The sequence below is a fragment of the Vicugna pacos genome, chromosome 15, assembly GCF_048564905.1.
Source record: "Vicugna pacos chromosome 15, VicPac4, whole genome shotgun sequence".
NCBI classification, from domain to species: Eukaryota; Metazoa; Chordata; class Mammalia; order Artiodactyla; family Camelidae; genus Vicugna; species Vicugna pacos.
In genome coordinates, this window is record NC_133001.1 from 11,969,069 (window position 1) to 11,990,687 (window position 21,619).

Sequence of the window (21,619 nt, forward strand, 5' to 3'; positions counted from 1 at the left end):
CATGGTAAGTATACAGTCGCTATAGTTTATTAGCAGATGCAACTTGTTTAATTTTATTAAAATAATAAATTTCTGTCAAGAAAATACTGCCAGAAACTTGGGGAACTTATAGTTCTTTGAGAGTCCAAATTCTGATTACCAGGCCAGTTAGGGGCTCACTGCATAGGTTCCAGGTAAAAGTAACATGGCGGCAACCTTCTGAATAAGTTCATTGATGGAGAACGCAGGCTCCTGATCTTTAATGGCTGTGACTTGGACTTGAGCATATGGTAGTGGGTGGCAATAAAAGCTATTTGAGATGTCACATTATACAAAATAATAATGACTTTTAAAAAAGGTGTGAATTGAAATGAAAAGGCTGCAACTCTGAAGTTTCAAGACAAGCTATGCCATATAAATAATCAGAATATCACTTGGCTTCACTGTGAGTCCTAATTCTAAACAGCTTACACATTTTCAAGTCAGAGTTACAGGAAAAACATTGATAGCTAAATAAACAGAGTGAGTACATGATTAATGTTTAAAATAGTAAACACTTCACATTTGTAGCATTCCTTTAACAGATTGGTTTGGGAGACCTTGTTTTCATTCCTGCTTTGCAATCTGTGTTTTATTTATTTATTCTCTTTATGTTGAATTCCTCTCTTTTTAATTTACCTTTCATCTTAATTTACTCTAGGGGGCAAAGTGAAAATGTCTAAACTAAGTGAAAAATCTAAAACAATTAGAAAATTTAAGACCGGGCAATAATCAACTCTGAGAACATAACTGCCTTTTTCAGCAGGATGAATTGTGGGCAATAAAAAGATACCATTAGTAGCTGTTTTCTTTAGACTTTTAAAGACTCATAAAGCTACATTTTACATTTCTAACAAAGAAATAAAGTTATCCAGGAAAGTTTGGAGGCTAAGAAGAGGTGAGGTCTTTTTTCACTCATTAGAGGGGAGCTGAGGAGGGATTTACATCTCACAGACCCCAGCAGCCCTGGTCACAATGTGTGCATATGGTGTGATATTGAGTATTGACCAAAACTCAACTACTAACCCATGAGAAAAAAAAGATTTTAGAGACATATGATCCCTGTGGTTTCTGAACATCAATAAAAGAGAGGCCCTAGAAGCTATTCAGAGATTATGTTTGAATCAGATTGGATCTTAGATCAGCTCCAGCTGGAGATACCAATCTGCTTTTTGGGTGGGAGAGAAGGTCCCGTGTAAGAAGCCCTTAGTGGCCCTGGTTGAGCTGATGAACTCAAACGCTGAGCATGTCGGTACATTCTCTTAAAATGTCAGCCACTGCCACCCTTTGGGAGAAGGTGATCCTGCCAGTTTGTTGTTATACGGTCCACGTCCTGGTTACTCAGAATAATTTCCCTGGGCAGAAATTTGGATCCCTTCCCAAGCCAAGATGGGTTTACAACACAAATGTAGACAACAGTCATTCGTGGGAGAATTATCCAATGTAAGGACGGTCCAAGGATACACATTCCGGGCATCTCACTGGTTCTTCCTATGTTCAGTGATCTGCTTCCCTGAGATACTGCCAGAATGTGCTGTTATGTTGCACATCATTCTTCCTGGTCAAAAATTTACCTTCAGGTGATCATTTAGAAAATATCTGCTCATGATCTAGGGTTTCATCATTTCCTGTGTGACGTCACTGTTTCTGTATAAATAAAGTCAAGTTTAATTCTTAGAAATCAGCAGTCCATTAAAAAAAAAAAAGCAAAACACAGGTCCACTTGGCCACAGACAGAGCTATTCTGAGTCTGTCACTTTCTAGCTAGAGCAGTACCCGCAGAGGAGCATTTGGGTTCCAGGCTACTCTCCTTGGTGGGGAGTCCTTGTGATGCATCTGGGGTGCTTGAGAAATAATTTGCATGAGGAATTCTCAAGAAGATAAATGGATCAACTGCACTGTGTGCTTCGATCTAGTGTCACTGCCTTCAGTCCCCTCGGGTTGTGGCGGTCCTTTCGTGCTGCCGTATTCACAGAAACCTAGCTATTTGGCATTAAACCAAACATGTGAGGGAGATTAACAAATTTTGCACTCATCATCTAAAGGATATTGTGCCCCATATTGTAGTTAGACAACTTGAAAAGTCATTTATGCAGGAATTCTAAAGTAATAGCATTTAGACAAAGTGAATATTTCATAGCATTGGTCTGAAAGGCATGCCGTACCCTCCTCTTCTCTCACCCTCTTATGAACATTTACTGAACATCTAATTTAGGCACAGGTTCTGGGGACTACAAGCGTGAATAATCTCTTGGGGAATTTACAATCTAAGGTGAGTGTAGACATGTAAAAACCAAGCTATAAAGAACAAGGCAGAACGGAATGAAATAAAGGTTACTGAAAAAAACAGTAAGTTGTGGACATGCTGAATTAGGACTAATCTTCTAGGAAAAAACTCTTCTGGGAAGATGCATTTTGAAAGACAGTTATGTAGGATTCCAAAGTAGATAAAAAGAGTAAAAGGTATGTAAGGCAAGTCGGGGGAACAATGCACATTTGAAATGTAGAGAGGAGAAGGGGGTGTAGTGGAAGGCTGACTTGAAATGTGATTATGGACCAGGCTGCTGAGGGATACAAATATTCATTTTGCAAACACTTTCCCAGCGCTGGTGATGTGCCAGGCTTTCCTAACAACTTAATGACGTTGGTGCTAGTGTGATCTTCATTGTACAGATGAGAAACCTGAGGCTCAGAGTGGTTAACTAATGGTGCAAGGTCCACAGGCAACAAGTGCCAGAGCTGGGATTCATACCCGGGCTCTCCGGCTCCAATGTCTGTGCTGACTTTGGCAAGATATGAGCCTTGGGGCTTTGTATCATGGTCTCTATTCAATGAAGAGTCCTTGGCAGCTTTTGAAGAGGTTAATGATCTAATACAGGTGGTAGGAAGATCATTCTAGCAACAGAATGATAGCTACATTAGAAATTACTAACACCCACACAGAAATCTTACGCAGAAGAGGGTTAATATTTGCTGAAGCCTTATTGTATTAAAGGCAATGTGCTGGCATTTTCTGCGCATACACTGAATTTCCCCAGCTTTTGCCTTGGGTGAAAAAGAGGTCATGTAAAAGAGAATAACTCTGGTTTTGCCAACTCTTATCCCTAACCGATGTTTCAGGACCTCATTCCTTCCCCGCCCCCACTGCTTCAGCCTTCAGGTCCTTCGGAGGGCTCTGGCCAATCTTTCACAGGTGCTTTGGAGCAAACCGGTCATCTGCTAGTCAAGCGTTGTCAATGGAACTGTCTACAGTGATGGATCTGTTCTTGAGACTAAGGAACTGAATTTGAAAGTTTAATTCATTTTGATTTAAACAGCCACGTGTGGCTAGCGGTACCATATTGGATAGCCCAGCAGCACAGGTTGGTGTTTCCTGGGCACTTTTGCTAGCTCCCACTTCTCCTACTGGGACTTCTGGAGCGATGATCTCTCTCTGGGGATGGCAGCGACCTCTGTCGGGGACATCCCATTCTCCTGTACCACTGCTTCTTCTAGGGACCGCTGCCAACTCTCACCATAATCCACTGCCTCCCCAAGGCATGGCCACTGCTGCGGACAGTTCCCCACAGTGTGGCTCTGGAAGTGGAGAAAACAGATCCCCAGAGAGGACAGGCTGTGCCCCAGCATGCTATAGGAATTTTAGAGGAACAGCTCTTTCGAATTTCTCTTTTAGTAATTTCAACTCCCTCGCAAGATGATAGAATGACAAATAGCAGCATGTTAGCGTTCCTCCTCTCAATCGCCTTCAAGGTTTCTTCCCAAAGTTGTCTTTTTGGATGACAATCAAAGAGCTCTTCGTATTTTAGTAAGATACCTAAGTTTGAGCAAGATCAAGTCTTCGGTAAATTAGAATTCCAGTTTAGGAGCAGACTAGGCGCTCTAAAATAAAAGATGCCTCACCTAACTCATACAGCAAAAATACCAACCCTAGTAAACGGAGAGAAAACTGAGACCCACAGAGTCTGATAATTTGCCCAAGGCCACCCAGCTTCTGGATGGTTGAGACAGGATTGAAATCTAGGTCTGGTTCAAACCAAGTTCAGTCTCTATTTATAACAAGTTGCCCCTCTGTTAAGAGCCCATGGCAAAAGAAGAGAATTCATGATTATATGAAAGGTTCATGTGTATAGCATACTGGTTTGAAATTTCATTACACTGAAATTGTTTAAAAAATGTGTATTGAAGAATAACTAGCAAATCTCAAACAGTAGGTTGGTGCATAATGACAAATCATTGTTCCCAAATGAGGTGCTATTTGAATTGGGGTTTCATGCTTTAAACCAGTTTGGCATGCACACGGCACAAAGTGCTAAAGCAGACATCAAAACCACATACTGGGCGATGTTCGGAATGACCAGAACCAAATCACTTCATAGAACTAGCTAGGGGTCAGCAAGGAATTATGCACAGTGCCTGGATTGCCCCCGTTGCTTCTACGGTGTACGTGTAACTTAAGGTGCTAAGGTCTTCGGAACTGCTGTGTTACCGTTACAAAGATTTGCATAGGGTCAGCACTGCATCTCCATCTAAATCAGGAACACAATTGCTTTTCTAAAGCAATGACCAAGACTGAAAGATAACTGGCAGTCAGCAAATTCAAAATACCACCCCCTCGTCCCCCAAGGGCCAGGGTTTTAAATATTTCAAGACAACAGCACCTAATACTTCGCAGACTTAGCTTTAAGTACACTTTCTCCCTGGAGTTAAGATCAGGGGAAATCCCACAGGAGCTCATAGTTAGTAATTTTTTAAATACTGGACACCGGGTTGAAATTCCTTTGCTGGAAAGGAAACAAAATCTCTCTCTCATAAAAATCCTTCTTCCCTTTTTATTCTCTGTTAAGCAATTTTTAATTGTTTTACATAATAATGACCTTGCGAAGTTTGAAATTCAACTGGGCAGACGGCGTTCACAGAAGGCAGACAATTTGTTGTATTGCTTCCACCAAGATACATTAAGACTGATCATATCACTCGTTGTCTTGTTCTCTTTGTGCTTCCATTACATATTTCAAACAAACTATTTTTTGATAAGTAATGACTTGCAGATGCTTTGAAAACTAATGCAACAAACAGCCACATGTGATTTCTCATCATACTATCTTGTATATTTTGGTATATACATTTTTTTGCTTTCGAAGAATTTTAACTTTTGGTAATTTTCAAAGTCTAGAGCTTCACTATTAAAAAATTAAAAACACATAGGCAAAAGAGAAAAATATTAATTAAAACCATTGGTGACCTCAATGCCAAGAGGTAAACAACTTCTAGCATTTTTCAAAAATTGAAATATAGTCCATTTATAATGTTATGTTAATTTCTGAGGGTACAGCATAGAGATTCACTTATACACATATATTCCTTTTCATATTCTGTTTCATTATAAGCCATTACAAGGTACTGAATATAGTTCCCTGTGCTATGCAGTAGGACTTTGTGGTTTATCTATTTTATATATTGTAGTTGTGTATCTACAAATCCTGAACTTCCAGTTTAACCCCCACCCTTCCCCCTGGGAACCTTAATTTTGTCTTCTATGTCTGTGAGTCTCATTTCTGTTTTGCAAATAAGTTCATTTGTGACCTTTTTTTTTTTAAATTGTAATTTTTTTTAAATTGCACCATTATCTAACCTGGGTACCGCAATACTATGTGGCAGAAGCAAACTCTTTCTGCCTAATCAAATCTTAGTTAATAAATGATACCACCTTGGGCCCCCCCTTTGGTGTGCAGGCTTTTTATTTGACGTGAGGACAAAAGAACCTCCTAGTATTGCCCCTGGCATAGTGATGTCTCCCTTCCAAGCCCAGCAGGGCTGGGTCTGAAACTCAATTTCTAGAAATCAAATTGCAGTTCTGTTGCTCCTCGTCCTCCCAGGTGAGATCCGGGGCTTCATGCTCACACTCCTAAAGCAAGCAAACTTTAAGCTAATTACGTGTTAGTGTATTCTCCCTTGCTGAATTTTGGCAGGTTGCTTCTGTAAATTATGAAAAATAAATGTGAAATATGCAGATGCCTTTTGTTTGAAGCAGATGTTTGGTCCTTCTTGCCAGAATCCAATCAGCTGTTCCCCTGGGGGCCTCCCCCGCCCCAACATTATCCCAGAGCAGCTTGGAAACATGAAGGGGCGATCAGAATAGCACTTCACACGCCTTCATGGAAGCTTCTGGACTTAGGATCTTTGTTAAGGAGAGTTAAAAATAGAACTATCCCAGTCCGCAGGAATCAGATTGTTTCTGGTAAAAGACACCAGATGCAGAACACTTTTCTCAGGTGGTGCTTGATAGAATGGGGAATCGGGTAGATCCAGTGTTGCCATGGTATTCTCTGGGGGCCCTGCCGTTCACTCCGCCGTCTTGATAATTTATAGCAATACCTTTGGCTGTTACAGTCACAAAATTGCTGCCAGTGCTGCTCATACCGTGGCCCAGTGTCTCCTCACACAGAAATCCCACCTCAGACAGTAGAGTCTGTAATTCAAAAGTCAGTGGATGTTTCATGGAAATGCAAATCAAAACCACAACGAGGTATCACCTCACATTGGTCAGAATGGCTGTCATCAAAAAGGACACAAATAACAAATGTTGGGAAGGATGGGAAGAAAAGAGAACCCTCCTACACTGTTCGTGGGAATGTAAATGGGTGCGATCACTGTGAAAACACTATGGAGGTTCCTCAGAGAACTAAAAATAGAACTACCATATGACCCAGCAATTCCACCCCTGGGTATATATCTGAAAAAATAAAAAAACACTAACTCAAAAAGATACATGTATCCTAATGTTCACAGCAGCATTATTTACAATAGCCAAGACATGGAAGCAACCTAAGTGTCCATCAACAGATGACTGGATAAAGAAGATGTGGTGTATATCTACTAAGGAATACTACTCAGTCAGAAAAAAGAATGAAATGTTGCCATTTGTAGCAACGTGGATGGACTTGGAGGGTACATGCTGAGTGAAATAAGTCAGACAGAGAAAGACAAATACTACTGGTATCACTTATATGTGGAATCTAAAAACTACAACAAACTAGTGAATAAAACAAAAAACAGAATCACAGATACACAGAACAAATTAGTGGTTACTGGTGGGGAGAGGGAAGGTGGGAGGGACAATATAGTGGCAGGGGATAAAAGAGGGGCTTATTATTGGATTATAGGAAAATCATGTGTGTGAAACTTTTGAAAATTATGAAGCACTATGGAATTGAAAAAAATCTTTCATTCAATAAAAATAATAAATTAAAAAATTGAAAAGTAAGTGGATATTTGACTATGTGACTAATTCATTGAGTTTACACAATAGTCCAGAATAATTGGAAAGACACTTTTATTTGATGTACAGCTAGGTGGCAGGAAAATAAAAATGTTTAGGACCACATAGTCTGTTTCAAGGGTGAAATCTCTCTGTGCACTGATTCAGTGATTCTATCCTGCTGAGGTCTAATTTTACTGTGAAATCTGATCAAGGAAGACTTTAGTAAGAGTGAAATATTTGCATAGGTATTATATCATTTTTAAACAAATAACTCTGTAGGCAACATCAGTATAGGTTTTGCATTATTAGAAGCTGTCAATCAGCTTTTGCTCTCATGTAGTCTATTAAGTAAAAATAGAGACCAGTTGTAGGATCCTCTAGGCTCCAGAGGGGAAAAACCGTAGAGCTAGTCAGTGTTGAGAATGAAAGCGGTGGATGACCATTTTGACCCAGCAGGTCGAGATGGACACTAATTCCAGGCTCTGCTGAAGACTTGCATGTGACTTTAGCCAAGTTACTTGAGTCCTGCTAGGCTGTTTCCTCATCTGTGATAACATTTACTCCAGAGAACATGCCCAATGACTCAATGTAAGTCAAGTACTTAGACACACAGCATATGTGTCTGACACGTAGGAAAACCTCAACAATAGAAAGCTAAGGCTGGAATTTTCCTATTCACTTTCTACTGTTTCTCAATAAGGATTCATTTTATGTATGCATGCATGTATTTATTTACTTTTACTATTGCACACCTTTTGTACCACAGGTGAGCACACTTCCCCTGCTCCTCTTCATGACAGAGGTAAGGAACCCCTTGCTGACATGTTCTGTTCCATTGTAGATATCTTATATGAAGCTATATGATACTTGAAATCTCCCCTTTCCTTTCTCTTGTTGAGTAATAACTTCTTTGTTTAACCTTTTTTTAATTGAAGTCTAGTCAGTTTACAATGTTGTGTTAATTTCTGGTGTACAGCACAGTGATTCAGTCATACATATGCATGCATACATACATACATACATTTTCATATTCTTTTTCATTATAGGTTACTACAAGATATTGAATATAGTTCCCTGTGCTGTACAGTATAAAATTGTTGTTTGTCTATTTTATGTATAGTAGCTAGTATCTACAAATCTTGAACTCCCAATGTTTCCCTTCCTACCTCTCTTCCCCATGGATAACCATAAGTTTGTTCTCCATGTCTCTGAGTCTGTTCTGTTTTGTAAATAAGTTCATTTGTGTCTTTTTTTATAGTCCACATATAAGTGATATCATATGGTATTTTTCTTTCTCTTTCTGGCTTACTTCACTTAGAATGACAGTATTCAGGTCCATTCATGTTGCTGCAAATGGCATAATTTCATTCTTTTTTATGGCTGAGTAGTATTCCATTGTATAAATACACCACAGCTTGTTTATCCAGTCATCAGTTGATGGACATTTAGGCTGTTTCCATGTCTTGGCTACTGTAAATAGTGCTGCTGTGAACATTGGGGTGCAGGTGCCTTTTTAGATTAGAGTCTTCCCCAAATATATGCTCAGGAGTGGGATTGCTGGACCATATGGTAAGTCTATTTTTAGTTTTTAAAGGAAACTTCACACTGTCTGAAATTCTTCAACTTTCTCTTCTGCGTCCCATCTCCAACACTGTTTGTCTTTTCTGGGTCCGTTTCAGAAGTCCAAGTTCTTTAACTGCAAAGTTGCATTGTCTTCTAAAAGTCTGATGTATATTAGTATAATGAGAGACTTTATACTTCACTAATATGTATTGTTCACCAACTATGAACCAGGCACCCAAAATACTGAACATAAATAAGATAGACAAGGGCTTGTCTTGGATGGAGTTTGCCTTCTAGCGGAGTAAGTAATTAGGAAAGACCTGACAGCATCTGTACCTGAACCACCATTTATGCTTTCCAGAATCACGTACTGTGGCTTTCGCTTCAGTACCAGCATTATAAAGTAGATGTATATTTTATTTCTCTACTTCTGGAATTGCTGTGCTCTTCAAGAACAGTTTACCGTGCGCACAAGACCAGCACAAAGGATTAAAAAGTAAACATGTTGATCAAACGGAAGAACATTATTTTCTCCCTGACATCGAGTAAAATTAATCAGTTACGCTGGAAACATACAGACACAACCTTACTGACCGTTTTTTGCAAAGCACTTAGTTATCGGTCCTGGAAAAATCTTCCAAATCTATTCATCAAGCCACCTAAAAGAAAAGAATATGAAGGAAGAATAAAATCAAAAAGAAATAAAAGATAGAAATGGCCTGTATCCTAGGGCTATTAATATTAAACTGATGATATGAAATCTATAGACTGAAAATAATAATAACTTATGGTGTTAAAAATAGTATTGTCACATTATTCACAGAAAAATGGATGGGTAATCATGCTCATCTTATACTGTTGCTTGGGGATTAAACAAGACACGAATGCAAGAGGTTTATAAATCTGAAGAAGTGTGCAGTCATTAGGTGACATACTGTCAACTCCACCAAGCACATAGGTTTTCTTATTCTTCTTTGACATAAAAGAAACTTGAGTCTCGGACAAATGGAACGAGTCTACGTCCATTAAGATAATCAACTACAGAGCTTAAATGTGAGCCTCAGTCTTCTGCCTCCAAACTGAACCTTTCTCCACTATATCTCTCTAGCTCTCAAGTGATTTATGAATAATTAAAAAGCTACATAACATCATGACTACATTAATGAAATATAGTCTTGATACGTAAGCATTCGAGGAATATAAAGAAAGCAAGCATAATCAGAAAGGCTTCCAGAGAGAGAGGCAATAGCTTTTAAAGGAGATGGAATTGGATTAACTATCTATTGTATACATTGCAAGTATCATAGCCTTCCTAATTCCTCTCTTTGCTTCTGGCTTCTTTTCTAATTTAGGTTTAATAATTCAAGATAGTTCTTCCAACTTTGAAGATCTTTGCTCTATCTTCTATCATTTTTTTTTTTTTTTGGTAACCACAAGGACCAAGTTTCATGTCCTGGGGAGATGTACCCCTGGCCATGGGGCAGCCTCACGTGAAACACAGGTGGGTAAACACCAGACAGAGACCAAGAGCTTTCTTTATCCACCATTCAGAGGGGCCTCCCAAATAAAAACTCAGAGCTAAAAGATCTTAGGAACCACGACCAGCCCCTTGAGAAAGTCAAAGTTCAATTTCCTGTCCATTTTGTAGTGGAATTTTTCTCGGGAAAGTAGAAAGTTCTAAAAAAGACTGATAATATCAATAACAATAATAATAAAATAATAATTCTTTGTAGATCTACATCCAGAGTTAAAGGGAAGATATTTTAAAGACATCACTAAAGCATTTATCTACCTCTAACAGCCTCATCAAAGAATATTATTTTTTAAAAAGACGCTTCATAAAGATGTATGAATATATAGACCTGTGATTATTCAAAAAAAAAATTGTACAAATCAAAATAAATTTGCCGGAGCAATTTAAAATAATTAACCTTTGACAAACCTCCCTCTCTGGTAATGGAATAGTAACTATATGAATAAAAGATAAGTCGTGACATTCAATGAATTACAATATCTATCCCATAAATTACTTGATTTAATAGCTGTAGAGTCTACATTTTTATAACACTGAAATGTCCCAAACACTAAAGAACCCATTCATTTTCAGTGTGTGGTTTGCAGATAGGTTGGGTAATTTCTTTCGCCTTCTTTAGAATATCCTTTAATTGAGTCTTTACTTGGATTTTCCCCCCCAAATACACCCTGTGTCAGCCTGTCAAGTATTTCTGCGGTACAGACACCTGCAAGAATTGAGACGTGCTCACGGCTGGAGGCGCCCAGGAAAGTGAGTCAGCGTGAACGTGATTTGCATGCCGGGTGGGATGGATGAGAAGCCGGCATTGCCATCCGGCCAATCGCCACATTAAAGGATCCAGTGGCCCGGTGACTTGGGCAGACTGTGGGCCCTTTGGAAGAGCTGCTGCTTCTGTCCGTGTTTTCGCCTCCGCTTCCCTGAGATAGAAGGGCGGCAGACCGGAAGCCATCTTCGACCACATAAAGATGATTAGAGACCACAGCGCGGAGCATCAGTGCTTAATCAAGAGAACTAGGAGGTGCTTGTTGGCAAATACAAGCCTCGGGGTGGCAGAATGGCTGCAAGATACAGAGCTTTGCGGTCCGAAATGTGTTGCCATTTTCAGCCAAGAAGGGAAATCTATGGCAAGGGGATGCCTCCTGAGAAATGGATGCTTCCCCTGCTATTCCTTTCATCCATTAAGTATAAGACTTGCTAATCATCCAGGGGTGGACCAGTTGGTTTTCTCCAATCCTTCCAAGCCATTTGCTAGAGGAAAATGTATAAAATGGACCATGAAGGCAGCACAAGTTTCCAATTCAATGTGTATACCTCCCCAGTGTCTTTCTCATGCATTTTACATCACAGCAGAATGTGCCCACACTAACGTTCTCGTTTCAAATGTCCTTCTCCTTGATCTCTTAATCCTGGTCTGGATTTCCTTATATCACAATAAAAGTAGTTACCATTTATTAAGCACTCATTATATATCAGCTATTGGGTCAAGCCCTGCAAAGATCTTTTTTATTTAATCCTTTCTGCTATTCATGAGGTAGGTTCCAGTTTTATTCCCATTTTGCTTAAGGATATTGAAGCTTAGCATTCTCAGTGATTTGCTTAATCTAACATTACACTTTTAGCTACTGTGCTGCGCTTCCCCAGATACACCACGCCAGCCACCCACGCAGAGAGGGTTCTCTGTGTTTCCTGACTCCAGTGTTAGTTAATGCTGCAGAGTTGCAGCTGCAGGTGATGGCAGGTACAGCTCCTGAACTGGGGCTCATCTGGCGCCCTTTGTATCCCAAAGTCACAGAAGCAGGTGGGGTTGGGGAGACTTGTGCTAATTCCAGGCCTTGAAGTCGATGCTGACGCTACAGAACCTCTCCTGGAGGAAGGATGCAGAATGCCGGCTGTGCTGTCTTTTGGTCAAGATACTGATTTGAGCAAAAAAATGCCTTCTGTTTATCCTTTTTTGTGAAAGGTCAGATATATGAAAATAAAGGATGTATGGAAAGCCAGAGAGGTCATTGATTCACAGCCCAAATTATTATTCCTTAGTTGGAGGGACTTAATAGAATCTGGTCTACACAGTTGGCTCAACTTTTTTTTCTTTAATATTAAAGAAATATGGAGTGACTTTTTCCTTTTGGTCTTCTTAGAAATTTTTTTTTTCTTCTCCTTTAGAGGCCACTGCTTCTGAGCCAGGAAGTCAAGGCTCAGTGAATGATCATGAATACATAGACGAGGACGGAGGACATAAGAATCTAGTAAAGAGACCACCTATTGACCCTTATAGGTTATATATATAGATTATATATATTATATATAGATTATATGATTAATATACAATATATAATATATTGCATATATTATAGATGATTTTCATGGGCCAATATCAACATTTCATGGAAAGAGTTCTGCAAATGCTCCCAAGGGAATCACTGTGCTAGCTCAGCTGTCTCTTTAATGTTGAAAAAGTTGGAACTCAGAGAAGTTAAGAACCTTGTCTAGCTTCTCACAGCAAGTTCATAGCTAAATTAAAGTCTGCCCTTCTCACTCCAGTATTCATTCAGCACATACTATTGAACATTTATTCTGTCCCTGGAACTAAGTTAATTTGCTGTTTACCTCCAACTTTGATTTTAGGAAAGAAAAAAAGAATGTATCTTGGAACCATGAAGGAATGTTCTTTTTTTTTTTCATTTTCTTTTATGCATTTGTTCTTTCCTCTCATTTCTTACATTAACTTCTTCCTTATTAGTGATTTACAGAACAGTGTGCTAGGCCTAGGGTAGAAAGAGCATTTTAGGTGGCAGTGATTTTAAAAAAAGTGACTACTCAATGCAGAGTTCCCCAAATTTTTATGAGAAGGTGCTATTTTTACATTTCATGGTTTTATTTTGTTTTGTTTTAAAGCAGGTTGAAAGGGGCCAAAAATGAAGTGAATTTCCACCTTTTGACATGACTCACAGTAAGAAATACATTATAACCTAGCAAATGTGTGTGTATCTGTGTATATATGTACATGTACATATGATTGAAACATGAAAAGTTTTGTGAAATAATACTCTCACATGATACAATGAAGACAAATTTTACATCAAATATGACTTTATGAATATTTAAACACTACAAGATGTCACACAGCCTATTCTGCCCAATTTCTTTTTCTTTCTTAAATACTAAAACAAAGCTCAGTAAGTTAACCAGAGCAATTTGGGCAAATGTTTCAATTCCCGATTTAATTTTGATTGTAAAATTACGAAAAGGTCAGGTGGCCAGTAAATTTTGTCTGGCTTAGCCCTTGATCTCAGAGGGGGTCGTTTGCCATTCAGTTGTGAGGGGTACAATGGGAAATCTGCTTCAGCTTTCAGATTTCCTGACATCTCATCACGTGAGCAACCTTGAGCTTTGTGCCAACCTTTCTGAACTCTCATCACACATGTTAAATGAGAGGGTAGGTCTACGTGACTCTCTTGATCCCTTCCAGCTTCAAAGGTCTGAAATTCCACGATATTTTTTTTTTTTTACTTGAAACCTGGGTACCAGTGAAAACAAAGTCACCTCAAATGTATTCTATGTGTAACGTACGGATCTCGAAGAACCACAGACGCATTCCACTTGAAGTCTCCCTAAAATGTTGACAGATGTGAGGACAGCATCATTGAATGCTTAGTTTTATATCTGCATTCAGAGCTGCTGTTTCCATGGGGGCATTTTTATCAAATAAAAATGTGTTACTGCTATTCTTGGAATTCTTCTGGTTCTGCTGTGGATTTAATTAGCAAAAGCACTGTATACTTCTGTGCACTCTGGTTTGGGGGAGGCTGAGCCATCGCTGGGTTTAGGGTATCCCCAGGAGAGAGATGTCCAGTTTTTCCTTGTCATCTGACGACTGCAGGGCCCCTGGCTGTGGGAGGGAATGACGTGGCCACGGTGCCAGCACCATGGCATGTTACGTGCCTTCCTCTGAGGCACAGGGAAGGCATTTTGGCTAAGTTTAGTCAAAGTAATCTTGGTAACGGCCCGAAGCGAAACTACCTTTACTGGCTATGTGGCTCTCTTGCCAAAAGGGTGAATTGTTTTTCCATTGTCTTCCTATATGGTGATAGGAACGTTTGAGTCCTTGGAGTAGTGAAACAAATAGATCAACAGCAAGACAGCATTTCAGGAGCCCATCTGGGTTTGGTCTAGAGAGTTCAGCCATCAGTGAGGTCTTAGGAAAGCTTCATCCTTTCAGTCCAAAAACGATTGAACTTAAGTTTTCATCAAATTGGTTTTCTAAGGAACAGAGGCAATGTATTCATTTACGGGGCGAAATGCAGCTGCCAGATAGCCTGGAATATATATGTGAACGTGACCTGTGTGTTCTCTCACCACTGGCAGCCTGCGGGAGAAGCCAAAGGATAACTAGCAGGTTGCTGGACGATCCTGGAATTCCAACATGGGGGCCTCAGTTACACGAGTGGAGTATTTCATGCCATGAGGCCAAGACAGTCTGTGTGTCCATCTCCAGAGGAGGAATTGGAATGCCCCTAGCCTGTTGGCTAAGCCTTTTTTCTCTCTGAACAGCAGTTGGGTGCTGAGAAGGAGATCATGCATCCTTCAGCCTTGCTGTGAGAGATGGAGAGAATCCACCCCTAGCGCAGCATCCGGCGCATTAGAGAACCACTCACAGAATGATAGTTATTTTAACCTCTGTGACAGGGCTCTTGTGTCTAAGTACGCGTCTTCACTCCTGAAGAAGATTTGCTTTCTTTTTTTCTATGACACACGTGACAATAATTGTAGAAGTTTGCAGAAATGATCGAAATTTGGAAAATTCAGGAATGCACCAAAAATAGATAAAATAACAAGCATAATCTACAAAACACCTTTGGTTGCTCTTCTGGTATATAATCTTCCCTAAAATGTGGCGCTCCTGGAAATATAATTCTTTACGATGGAAGGACGGACCTTATTTGATGCCAGGAAAAATGACTCTATATTTGCCCTTTGTGTGGAAACTGACCTTGTTCATCTGCCCCACAGAGAAGTTTTTCATAAATCAACTCTACCTTCTCCACCTCTGGCTAAGGAAACGAAGTAACGAGGGGGTTGGCTTTTCAAATCACACCAAGCTACACAGGGAAGTAGCAAGCTAGAAGTGATCTGTGGGAAAAGAAAAAAAAACAAAAAAAACAAATGCTGGTGTTATCTGCAATGTGATTCTCCATAGCTTGAATTTCAGACCAGAAGGACTGGGATGAAGGTGGGGAAGGAGTCGGGGGAGGGTAGGAAGAGGTGGGGACGGAAAGGAGGACAAGGGAGATGTTGGGCTCTCATTTGCCAGCATGATACCCGCTGCTTTGTTTATGGATTCGATGCTATTCATACAGTCTTTGCAATATTAATTTTTAATTTATGATGCTCATTAGGAGACACTTAAAACAGAACAATTATCATTTATCTTGATATATTATTTACTAGGACTGACTGTCATGGTTAGGGGCCCATGATGGGTGAGAAGGGGAGTCCGGAAGAGCTTCTAAAAGGCGCTGGGGGTAAAAGCGTAGGAGCGTAGGAAGCGGTCGTCAAAACCCAAGGTCCAATGTTCTGATGTCAAAGCAAAAGCCACACCAACCTAATCAAGACTCAGGAGGCCCCCTCGTAGACAAGCCTGGAACAGTTCTTAATGAACCTGCAGGATCATATTAATGAGACTCTCTGTTAGGCCACCAGCTCATCAATTATTCATCCAGCTGCATTCCTGGTACTTTGCTATCTTCCTCCTTTTTTCGCGTTGGTGTGATGACTTTTTTTTTTAACCCTCCATTTCCTTACCGTGAGTGTAAACAATGCATTCTGTTCGATAGTTCCCTCTTCTGCTACTCAAACGTCATCTCTTCTCAAGACTCAGCCAGGATTTCACACACAATGATGGAAATCTACTCGAGGGGAGTCTAACTTCTGAGTCTAAGGGAGCCAGAGTCCCCCTGACTTTGTGTTTCCCTAATGCGTGGGGGCCTAACTTGGACATTGCGTTCATCATGCTGTGCTGTAATTGTCTACACGTGGGTGACTTTTCCCCCACTGGACTGTAAATTCCTTGACAACAGGACTTAAGTTTTATTTATTGTATTCTCATTCCCAACATAATGCCTGACACAAAGTAGACACTCATTAAAGAAGTGAGTGAGTGAATGAGTAAATAAATGAATGAATGACGAGTACTCAGTCATGCTTCGTTCAGCCCTGTCTGTCCATAGTCAAGCAGACCGTGAGATGGGGGCCTGAGCACTGCCTGCACGTTTCACAGGAAAATAAACAAAAGAAAACCAAACAGAATTTTGCATTGACAATCTGGGTCCTTGGTTCAATCCCCAGTACCTCCTCTAAAAACCAAAAAAGAAATAAACCTAATTACCATCCCCCATCAAAAACAAACAGAAGAAGACATTTCTTGCCTCAGTTTTGGCATGAGAGGCTGCAGAGCCAAAGGCCATTCGTGACTCTACGTCAAGTGGATTTTAATTTGTTACATCTCAACTAGTCAGAATCCCAGAGAGTCGTATTTAGAGAAATAGTACCTGGAAGTCGTCTCTGTAGATCTCCAAGTTGCCTCTTCCTATCAGTGTGCCAGGCTGAGAACAGACTAGGTGTGCTCAAACCTTGATTTTCTTTCCTTGGGTACCTGGGTGGACTGGGGCTTCTGGGGCTCTTAGACTGGTTGCCCTGAGACAACAGAGGGCTCATCCATTTATCCTTATTCCATGGATTCAACAATGTACATTTCATCCCTTCATTAACATCTCTGAAATCTGAATGTATCTCCCCATCAATGTTTGACAAACGCTTTCGGCCCAGTGGCAGTGATGAGGCAATTCTCATAGTCGGCACAGAAACTCAGTGAGGTAGTTGTCAAGGACCTCGTGCATGCTAAGCATGCACACTACTGCTTAAGCTATCTCCGCCCACAAGAGACGTCTTCTTAATTTGTATTCTTTCTGTTTGTTGTTCATGTGAAAATTTGCCTTGCAAGACGCATGCAGGTGGCAGTGACAGGACACCCCACCAGGGCCAGGAGGTCTGAGCACTGCCATGAACCAGCTGTGAGATCCAAAGTGCCCGTCTGGGCTTTAATTACTCATATGTAAAATGAAAGAATTGAGCTAAATAATCTCAAGGTCCTTTCTACATATAATTATATGTTTTTCTGAATCGCATCCTGAAGCTGTATTTTTAGAATGACCCACTTTTGTTTTGATGAAGGGGCTAGTGATACATGGAGGCCAGCCTCCAATTTTGCCTCCAAAATAAGAAAGATTGTCTCCTTTCAATACATGCTGTCAGTGCAGAGCGTGTGATGTTGATATCACAGAAAATGCAGAAAAATCAGAGAGAGGGGACATGATATAGTGGCTTTTCAAAACCACATCTGAAATCCTGGTGCCTGGTCAGGTGACACATGATGGGTATTGTATTGAAACCTGTGGCCTGAATCACTATGAACAGTATCTATCTATCTCTCTATCTCTCTCAAATCTTCCTCTTGACAATCTATAGAGAAAGGTTATTTGGAAAGAATAATCAATTCTGTAAAATGATTACATGCAAATTTCCATTCAAAATAGAAATATCTTATTTTACCTGATTGTGTAACATGAGAGCTTCGTGTTTTGTTTTGTTTTTTTCCTTAAAAATATTTTGTGGTTTTAAAAATCTTTGGGAAAATGATTCAAAGCATATGGGAAGTAGGGCTGAAGCTTGGAGTGAACATGGGAGTAGAGGTGACTTTCAATCCCTAACAGGGACTTTTCGGGTAACTGACAGAACCATCCCCCGGCGTGGGTGACCTTGAGTCTGCGTGTCCTAAACTCTGAGTGTGTGGGCCGGGTGGTGGGGGCAGTGGCTAAGCTCAGTGCTGTCATGTCTTCTACCTTTAACACTGTGTGGTTCACCTGCTTACCTTGCATAATAGAACCTGTCTTTACCATGAATGAACGTAGGAAATAACCATTAAATCCTAAGAACTGATTTGAGTTAAAAAAAGAATGTGAAATTTATTTCCATTGAAAATCCTCCCCTGGCCTCCATTACCAGCACATACACTTGCTAAGAAATCAAATTTGTCGACTCTTATTTCCAACCGCTAGCAGGGCATCATATTTCCAAAATGCTATTTGTAATCATTCCCCCGCAATACGGTGAAGCATCGAAGTTGAATGTCTGCCCAGGCTCTCTTCTCTTAACCCTCATGTCTTAGTCATTTAAAGAACAATGGTTTTGAGTAACAGAGTTACTCTTTCCTCTTGATTTTTTTTTTCCTTACAAAATTCAGTTTCCTGGGCAGCTTCTGGAGGGAAAATTCAATCACGAGATGTACCATAGAAGAGGGCACCGGGCTACTTTTAATATTAGCCCCCTTTAATCCGGGTAAGGTCATGGAACTTTTCTGATATTTGCCTAGGGAAAACTTGCTCCTTATTTTTTAACATATCCTTTTGTCTGGTTGGCCAGTAATTGACTTTGTCCCTTTTTTCATTTATTTCCCTGTCTCCTGGTTGTAGCATCTTCCCCCCGGAGTCTCAGGTTAGAAGTTTTCCCTTTTGTGAAACCATGACAGGTGCCTAATTGAATGATGAATGTCCCTTTATTACTCTGTAATTGAACTGCCAGCTTTTTGATTGGTTTGTAGAGATGCTCCCCCGGCCATCAGGCCCTGCAGGGGGCTTGGTAGTTGGCAGTCTGGTCCTACACTCCATCTGTCTAATCCCATCCAGCCCCCAGTTGCTTTTTGGGGGGTGGTGATAGAGGTAGGGAGTGAGGGGGAGGGGACTCATAATAAATTATGCTAATTCGATGTGGCTCCAACAATGAGAAGATCATATTGTTCCGTGCATCTTGGGGGTAAAATGCTTCAAGACATTTTGTCGTCATGGGTGCCTAGCCTGACAGGCCCAGGATGAAGATTAATGGGCCTCACCTGAGTGACAGAACAGGGGATTGTGGGGACGAGAGGGTCATTCATCATACTCTGACAGGTGTCATTCAATCCGACAGCAGCTACACCGTCACCCGGCTAGCAGCTCCATTTTTCTGCCAGTTAAGCAAGGAGTTTAATAACATCCCCAGAATTAAAACTCATTCTTTGTAGCAGGTCTGACAGCTGAAAATAAGAAAATCAATTCTTCACATGTTATAGCAGAGTTAACTGACCGGGGCTTCGACTCTCATTTCGTCTTTGGGCTGCGTTTCAAGCAAAGAGCTTTTGGTAAGGCATCATCTATTAAAATTTACCCAGAGTGCGAACTTTAGTGGTGGCGTTACTGTGGGCTCACTGGAGATTCAGGTTTGCTCAGCCAGGGTCCCTTCACTCACTGCTGAAACACATCCCCGCGCTGGTTGCGTCTCTCCCGCTTCCGCCTCATTAGCAATGTTTACTGCTTCTCTCTTCATTAATATTGATCCCCTCCCCAACTACCAGCAACAACCAGACAGACACTAATTTGAAACATTTGGTGTCTTTAAACTGTTTGGATTTCAGGTTTCAGGGACCTTGGAAGGCACAGACCATGGTTTAAAGATAAGAAGGGGGCAGTGAAAGTTTGGTGCTCTAGGGTTGCCCCGGTGAGTGATGACACTCGAGGATGGTGAGAATGGTTGACCACAAAACATGGCTCTGGACCCCATCCATCCCTCTCCTCATCCAGAGGAGGGGTCTATTACTCCACCTCCGTGAATCGTCTGGGCTCTCCCAGCCTGTCACTAGGTTTTGACCAATAGAATGCAGCAGGACTGACGGAGGCTAAAGAGATCTATGTCTGCTTTCACTTGCTATGGAAGCAGGTTACCATGTACGGTGTCAGTCTACCATGCTGTGAGGAAGCTCAAGCTAGCTACATGGAGAGGAAGCACTCCCACAGAAATGCACCAAGGCACCAGGCATGTGAGTGAAGAGATCTTGGATTTTCCAGCCCATCTCGGCTTCCAGCTGGGTGCAGCCGCGTGGTTGCCATCTTGGACATTCTAATCCCAGCTATGTGGACTCCATATGGAACAGAAGAACCGCTCACGTTTCTGACCCACAGAATTATGAGCAAATACAACGGCTGTAGTTAAAGTCATTAAAGTTTGGAGTAGTCTGTTATGTAGCAATGGATAACAAGCAGTGCAGGTGAGACCTCATAATTGCAACCCTTTAGGTTTCTGAGTGATAATCTTGGAAACAACTGGGACGAAAATGTGACAGGAGGGGATAGCGATGTGTTTACAGAGAAGTTCTATAAATGCATGTGTTACAAATAAACGGAAGGCATGTAGTAACTGTTTGAGATTTTCTGAATCCAAAAATCATCATATCTATTACAGCAGAAGAACATCTGAAATTTGGGAAGAAGAGTAGAATTACAGGATGCAATGGCATTGGGAGAAAGGTCTTGAACCCATGGTTAAGTCCACGGAAAGGAACAAAATTAAAGACCACCATGGCATTTTTATTATAATAATTTATACAACAGAAGTTTCCTTTTCCTTAAGAATAACCTTCAGAACAAACATTTAAAAGTTCAGACTTGGGGTTCATGGTACAGTCTCTTGGAAACCAGTATGAATTACTTCCCTGAAGAGTCTTAAAAAGAGGCTGGCATGGCTGAACCTGGTTGCTGCGACCTTGAGTGGACTGTCTGCACTGGCCTCACCGTCTCAAGAATTCCTGCTGTCCTTAATTGCAAAGTCACATGCCTGCTCAGAGTCAGTATCTCCTGATGCCCATATTCTAGTATGATCTGAAGCCACCTCCTTAGCATCTGCCGTTATTTTTTCCCTTCTGTTTCAGATCTTGCTACTCCATTTCAACACTGATGTCATAAAAAAGGAGACCCACCCTGATACCCAACTCATCATACAAACAGTGGCACCTCTAAGGTCCATTATGTCCTCCCGCTGAGCATGAAAACCAAGAATTAATTACAAAAGCAAACTTTCGGTCGCTAGATGATCAGTTCATTTTAAAGCATCTGGAGTGAAGCCCCAATACAAAGGATGCTACATTAATTAATAGCCTAGCAAGTTCTTAAGAATTATGAATAAATATTATTTTTAAAGAATGAAGAATTATGAATAAATGTTAGCAAGCCAATTCACAATTATCAGCCGCTTACTGTCTATTGCAGGTAGGGGTTCACATAATAGGGAAAAGACATATTTGCTAACTTCTAAAAACATAGTTGAGACTAGAAAGTCAGTTTTGTATACGGACTAGTCGTAGCCGAGAGGTGGAAAGA